General features: G+C 40.1%; 1 pseudogene; it reads right to left on the bottom strand.

Annotated features, from left to right (window-relative positions):
* Window positions 1–5847: 5847 nt before the first annotated feature.
* On the bottom strand, window positions 5848–6816 carry LOC126584447 (endoglucanase 8-like; annotated as a pseudogene).
* Between the last annotated feature and the right edge of the window lie 753 nt (window positions 6817–7569).

The raw sequence follows: 7569 nt of genomic DNA, 5'->3' as shown, positions 1-7569 counted from the left end.
TAAAGTTTGGTGGGGTTTACGATAGGCGGAGTTTTTTTCTCGAGCATTGCTTTCAATATTTTCTTTATTGCTTTCGACATCAATTACTGCATTATTCATTGAGAAATCATTTTTACTATACTATAAACCAAAAATTTCATAGAACATCGACCAACAATAATCAAATTTTATAAAAAATAATATCATGGTCAAGAGCAAAAAAGCAGTGTCCTATAATCATGCAAAATGTTTAAGAGTTCACAGATACAACTTATTAAAAGGAAAATCAAATACCTTGGTCTGATTTTGAGTCTCCATCCATAATACCTTGGTCTAAATTTGAATCTTCATCCATAATTTGGGGGGAAAAAATGGCAATAGCTCTGTTCCGATGAGGCTAACGGCAAAGAAGTGTGAGAAAACAACTTCAACTTTTAATGTTTTTACTTTAAGAAACAAAGAAAATGAGGGAATTCTTTTTATTTTTCAAAGAAAGAAAAGAGGGACTTACTTGAGTCTGTGCAACTTCCCTCAATTTTTGAGATATGGACAACGGTATAACGGAGAATGTAATAGAATTAAAAGGGCATCCTTTTGTTTTTGACTTTTTAGCTTCTTCAGGTATAATTAAGTGAGCAAATGACAAAATCTAGCTGTCAAAATTTAATCGGTTGGGAACATCACCTGCCTTGCTGAGGTGTGTGTTCCCATCACCCCCAAAAAAATTTCCTCCTTACCATTTAACAATTTAACACACTAAACGAAGCTGTTAAAAAGAAAACAGCTTGCCTCTTTCTATATTCCTTATCCAAACAAAGCATCTACTTACTGGCTAATCTGCAAATCCTTAACAAATATTTACTCCTTATTTTATTTTAATTTTTATTTGAAATTCAAAATTAAAACTTGATTTTGTGACCAATCGATTCTCAATCGTGGCAAGACCACGTAAGAGTAGTGGTGGATCGAGTTTGACTGGCCCTGGCCCTTAAAATTATCAACTTGGTAGAAGCAGCTTGAGAATCATGGCTTTTAATTTTGTTGGCTAGTATCATGGGATTTGATTGTGTTAATCTCCATCACTCTCTTTCAAGATCGAGAGTAAGCGTCATGAAATCCCAACTTGCTCTTGAAAGAACTAAAATTATCTCTTTCCAAAGACTTCGTAAAAATGTCCACTAATTAATTGTAATCGTAAAGGAAATTAATAAGGAGCAATTAGTCTAGCTTGTAATTTCTCGAGCAATGTGATTGATGAGTCCATAATATACTATATATTTTACCTTAATCTTAGTATTAGTTTATTGGTTATTTTGGCAGAAATTTGATACCTTGTTATGTAATTTCAATGTAGGACATTCAACTTCCTCTGGAGCGAAAAGTAGCCAAATGGATGAATTTTGGAGTGATTCCAATTGGAAGATGTTCGTAAGTCTGTTGACTTGATCGTATCAAAGTTTCATACTTTTATACCTAGTGGTTTATTTATGGTGATGAAATAAAGGAGCAGCATGCAGTGCTGTCAAACTGACGTTTTGGGCTTCTTTGGGCTTTTTGGCGTCCAAGATGATGTCTTTTGGGTTCGAGACCTTCTGTAATTATGTTCGGAACATCTCAAGCTTCAATTCTAGCTGTTTTGGGCCTGTTTTAGAGCCCTCAAGATCCAGAAACATGGCTGTTTTGAGGCTGTGCAGATTTTGGACGAATTTATATAGTCAATTTAGGATTATGTTTCCTAATTTATTTTAATTTATTTGATTTCCTACTATTATTCTAAGACCTTTTCTAAGTAGGGTTTTATTTTCTGGTAGTATAAATAATGATTTTTAGCCATTAGGGAGAGAAGACAGGGGGAGAGGAGAAAACGCACGCACACTTTAGAGAGTTTTGAAGTTTATTTTCAAGGTGTTTTCTATCTTTGTTTTTAATAATATTTTGTTTATGATTGTTAATAACTAATCTCCGTTTGCTAGGGTGAGACCATGAGCCTTAGCAAGAAGGGAAATTTTATTTGAACCCATATAACCTCTCTCTACACCCAACTTAAACTTTAATTATGAATTGTCTTTTTTACCCCATTGCATAATTACTACCAAGTACAAGATGAAATTAATAATAAATCTAAAATTTATCAATAAACTCACACCCATCACACAATCCTTATCCTAGGCACATGAGTTTGATTCACACTCCATGTTTTGAGAAATATTTACTATCCGAAAAGAGGAAAAAACGAGGTCTTTGTCTAAAGAAATGCCTTGAGAAAATATGGATGTATAGAATTCTAAGACGCTAAGGGTATTCTTGACGGCTAAACCCTAAGACGCTCTCATAAATAAAGGTATTGTCCGCACCCCTCTCCACCAACATACCCAACAAACTTGGAATTGCAATGGTTGCCTATATTCCTGTATCAAGACCAAAAGAACAGCTGAAGAACTGAAGGGAAAGGTACCAAAAGAATAGATGAAGAATTGAAGGGAAAGGTAAGTAGCAACATAGACTTTTTTTTATGTCATTCGACGTAAGCTGGTTACCAGCAAATGCAGATAACTTTAGTTCGATCTCAACAGTCGAGTTGTTATGAACTATATCCCATAACACATATTTTGTGGTGAAAGATAACAAATTTAATGCAGTAAGAATTGACTTATTCAATCTCCCTTCCCAAGCTCATATTCACAAGGGAGTTGGACAAACTCGTGATACATTTTGCAAGAACACTCATTTTTTCAGTCTGAGAGCCGCAATGCATGATGCAAGATTTAAAGTCCTCAAGGTAGCTGTGGTGGCATCTTGTGATTGTAGAAAGTTCTTGATGTGTGCTCAAGAATCATATCGACGATTCCAAAGTGATGGACAAAGCATTTGTCAAAGTTTGGGGATAGGCTGACATAATCAATTTTTTTTTTTCTTGAAATAGTTCTGTTTTCATTTTAATGAAATTGTTCACTCTTGGCAAGAAATTTCATGTACTTTCTAGTTTTGTTCTTTTAATCTATTTGGCAGATGAATCTTTGTCGGCAATTACATATTGTTAGCTTGCTAAGTTTAAAAGTTTAATGAATTTATGTGGTTTTTAATTTATAATTTTTTTTTGAATGGGTGTAAAGATAAATGTAAACCTGTTGAACTAAGCTTGTGGGGGTGGTTTAGGTAGTAAATTTGGGTTTAAAGAGATATTAACAATTTCATTAAAAATAATATGGGTGTAAAGAGTAAGTTGGGTGTAGAAAGAGGTTATATGGGTTCAAATAAAATTAACCTAGCAAGAATATGTAGTTTCTTTTCAATTTGCTTATGATATTATGCTTGCATGTTTGAATTATTAATCACCGGTTTAAACTATCCAATTGTCTTAATGCTTAGCTACCATTAGGATCTTTAGAAAAGTAAATTGATGCAATTTTGGTCGGAGGTCGGTCCCTGAAATTGACGAAGGCTTCTTGTGGTTAATATGTGCAAGTTCACTTAAGATGAATACCACATCTTAAGGGTTGTATGGTTTTTCAAAAGGTTTCACAAAACTTAATAAATCATGCATGTTTAGATTTGATCTGTGTTGATGCACAAAACTGAAGGTCTTGGAACAACGTAAATCCGACCGTGAATCTGCAAGAAAGTAAAGAACACAAGATGTATCGTGGTTCACCCCAATGTTTGGGCTACGTTCACACTGATGTTGATATTGTTTCACTCTGAATGGTGAATATACAAGAAGGCTAGAGGCAGTGTGCTCTCTAGCCTATTTTTTGTGTGCTCTCTTCCCATGGCCTCAAACTTGACCTCCCCTAATGAGGAGAGTGAGGAGTCCTTTTATAAAATAAGGGCTCCTCACTTATTACATATTTGCCCCTTAATTTATTACATAATTACATTTGAGTCCCCCAAGTATTTATACGAGGTCTAAATACGGAAGCCCTAAGTATGGTACAAACAGTAGTCCCCCAAGTCTTCAGTCAAGAGAGTCTTTTGGCTGGAGACTTGAAATTCAGTCCATGTGGAGGCCGAAGTAAATAGATGTTGTCTAGAACTAATACTCAATATGAGTGGTTGCTCAGCAGGCGGCGATGCTTTCTAATGATGGTGAGGGAGTCCCTTTTATAGAATAAGGGCTCGCTCCTCAATACATAAGTGATGGGCTAACAGCGATGCTTGTGACGAGGTGGTTGCTCAGCTGGCAGCGATGCTCTCTAATAATGGTGAGAGAGTCCCTTTTATAAAATAAGGGCTCGTTCCTCAATACATAAGTGATGGCTAGAGTTGATGCTTGCAGCGAGGCGGTTGCTCAGTAGGCAGCGATGATCTTTAATGATGATGAGGAAGTCCCTGTTATAGAATAAGGGCTCGCTCCTCAATACATAAGTGATGGGTTAAGCGTCTCTCTCTAATGAAGATGAGGGAGTCCCTTTTATAAAATAAGGGTTCGCTTCTCAAAATGGCGCTCTCTAATGAAAGTGAGGGAGTCCCTTTTATAGAATAAGGGTTCGCTCCTCAGTACATAAATAATGGGCTAAGTCCCCCAAATATTTTTCATGAGGCCCAGTTGCGGAAGCCCAATATATGGTACATAGTGTAGTCATTTAAGTCTTCAGTCAATAGAGTATGTTGGCTGAAGACTTCAAATCCAATCCATGTATGGGCCGAAGTGGCAGTTGATCAAAGGCGGTCTTTGTATACCATGCACTGAAGCTTTGTAGGTGAAGCTTTGAAGCTGGAGCTTTTGTAAATGAAGCTTTGAATCTGGAGCTTTTGTAAATGAAGCTTTGAAGTCGGAGTTTTTGTAAATGAAGCTTTCAAAGCTAGAGCTTTGTAAATGAAGCTTTCGAAGCTGATTGACATGAGTGATGCTCATGAATGTTTATGTTGATTGACATGAGTGATGCTCATGGATGTTGACATGAGTGATGCTCGTGAATGTTGTGAAGAGGGATGCTCATAAATGTTTATGTATGATTGACATGAGTGATACTCATGAATGTTTATGTATGATTGACATGAGTGATGCTCATGTATGATTTTTTGGAGTACTGGACGTACTTTTGATCACCTGGTTAGTGATAATAACGGCAGGCTGCCGAATAATTTTAGAGTATTAGACATACTTTTGATCACCTGGTTGGTGATAATAGCGACAGGTTGCCAAATAATTTTGGAGTACTGGACGTACTTTTGATCACTTGGTTGGTGATAATAGCGGCAGGCTGTCGAATAATTTTTTAGTATTGGACGTGCTTTTGATCACCTGGTTGGTGATAATAGAGGGTGAACTTTAAGTGGAAGGATGGAGGTTGGTGTTTGAAGCCCACATAACATTCCAGCCCACTATTATGGGTTTGCCGACATTTTTTTTAATTTTTTAATTTTTTTATTACCTTCTGGTGGGGTTATACATATGTCTCCAAAAGATAAGAGAAATAAATCACATGGTCAAGGTTTGGTCAGCAGGCATGGTCTCTCATACTTTGATGCTTTTGCATGTTCTCCGGGTGGGTTTTTCAAAATGGGAACATGCATGATGAAAATGTGGGCATCTTCTTTGGTGGTCAACAAAAGCAAAAGTACAATCCTGGCTTTTTCCTTTCTGTATTCGTTTTCTTCCCTTTTTCCTTTTCTTTTGTGGGAGTGGTTGAGCTGTTTGAGGGCCTTTCTTTTTCTTTTGTTGGATAAGTGCGACAACCTGGAGAATAAATGCATGGTTGAGAATGGACAGGAGGAGGACGTTGGAGTCGGGTAAGGTCAGCTGGGTCAGGAGGAAGAGCATGAGCAGTAGGCTTGGAAGCAGGCTCATTGCTCGCAGCCCTCACTTCATTTGGAACTGGCGCAGCTTGAGCATTGTTGGTAGCTGATTTCGGAGCCTCTCCACTCCTAAAAAGATAGTTCAAAGAACTCTGACCCCCACCGCTCCCAAATACGGAGGCCCGTGGAAATGAGGACGTTAATCCCAGTATGTTTGTTGTCCCAACCAAACTTATTAATCGTATCACCTGCTCGCAACACCACCTCGTTCTTCACTATATATTTTATGTATACACGCCTCTTCGATGCCTTGTGCAGCCACACTGCTCCCCACAGTAACTCATGCTGGAAGCCGTTCACGTCGCAGTAAAAAGGGCACACGACATGGTGCAGGCTGGCGCTGTACGCACCCCGGTGCCTGTCAGCAAACTCGAACACCCTAACGGCTCGATTGAGGAAGAATCTAAAGTAAGCTGGGTCAAGTGATCTGAACACGATAGAAGCAGCGGCGAGAGCAGTGGCTGTTTCGCCTGCCACGTCAGACCCCGGATGGTTCTTATCGATCTTGTACATGGCGCGTGACGTGCCCATGTCCTCCGGCCGCTCCTAGCAATTGTGGTCTGAGAACGGGTCGTCGACCACGACAAAAACAACGTCGGGCACCGCCGTCACCTTGAGGAAGTAGTTGGAGCCCCATTTCACAGCCCGAACCTCATTCTTCAGCTCCAGACCCATAGTTCTCCCAAAATCGATGACGTTCCACGCCAGCAACGTCGTCGTGAATGCCATTGGAAATCTGAACTTTACGTTGTCCCCAGCGTCGTAGTAGCCGCCCGATAAGTCCACTCCGACGGCGGACCCGTCGTGCAATGTGGAGTTGTGGCGCCATTTTAGGCGTTGATCTAGGGGGAGCTTGCCAGAGTGTTGGCCTACGAAGAAAATGAATCTCTTGCGGAGAGCGTCGTGGTAGTCGTGGGTGGCGGCGCTGGTTAAATGGAAAAGGAGATAAATGAGGAAGAAGGCTACGAAAGGGGCGCGAAATGCGGAAACATTCCCAAGGAGGCAGAGGAGGTTTCGCACCATTTTTGTTGGTGGTGGAGGGGAGCGGAGCCAGAGAGACCTTTAGAGGCTAAGTTGATGGAGATGACTCTCTTTGAAGTGTCGCAGTTGACACCGTCCTAGCTGTAGTAGGCGATGCTTGTTGACGGGCCTTTGGGTGCGGGGCTGAGGCCTGCTGCGAGATTTGACATGACGTCGGAGTCATCGACGGCGGTAGGGGTGGTGCCGACCAGGAAAAGGAGAGAGAGAGCAAGAATGAGAACTTGTAGGATTTTCTGCTTACCCATTTCTAGGTTTCTGGAGAGAGATAGAGAGATGATCCAGGGCTTGACGTTAGGTTAAGGTGGCTTGGTGGCGTCTTATGTGCATCTGCAGATTTTGGTCTCTCTGAAATCCCTGGTTGCAGATCGAGTAAGATCTCGAGTTGTGCAGATTCACGGGGGATATTGTGGTGAGGTTTCACGGTGGTGAGATGAAAAAATGAAAGAGAACCGACATAGCTTTTCGTGTCGATTCCCACAGACGGTGCTAAATGTTGATGCACAAAACCGGAGGTCTTGGAACAACGTAAATCCGACCGTGAACATGCAAGAAAGTAAAGAACACAAGATTTATTGTGGTTCATCCCAATGTTTGGGCTACGTCCACACTAATATTGATATTGTTTCACTCTGAATGGTGAATATACAAGAAGGCTAGAGGCAGTGTGCTCTCTAGCCTATTTTTTGTGTGCTTTCTTCCCATGGCCTCAAACTTGATCTCCCCTAATGAGGAGAGTGAGAAGTCCTTTTA

Source organism: Malus sylvestris, chromosome 10, assembly GCF_916048215.2.
Source record: "Malus sylvestris chromosome 10, drMalSylv7.2, whole genome shotgun sequence".
In the NCBI taxonomy this organism is placed as follows: Eukaryota; Viridiplantae; Streptophyta; class Magnoliopsida; order Rosales; family Rosaceae; genus Malus; species Malus sylvestris.
This window is presented reverse-complemented; position numbering and strand designations above follow the sequence as displayed.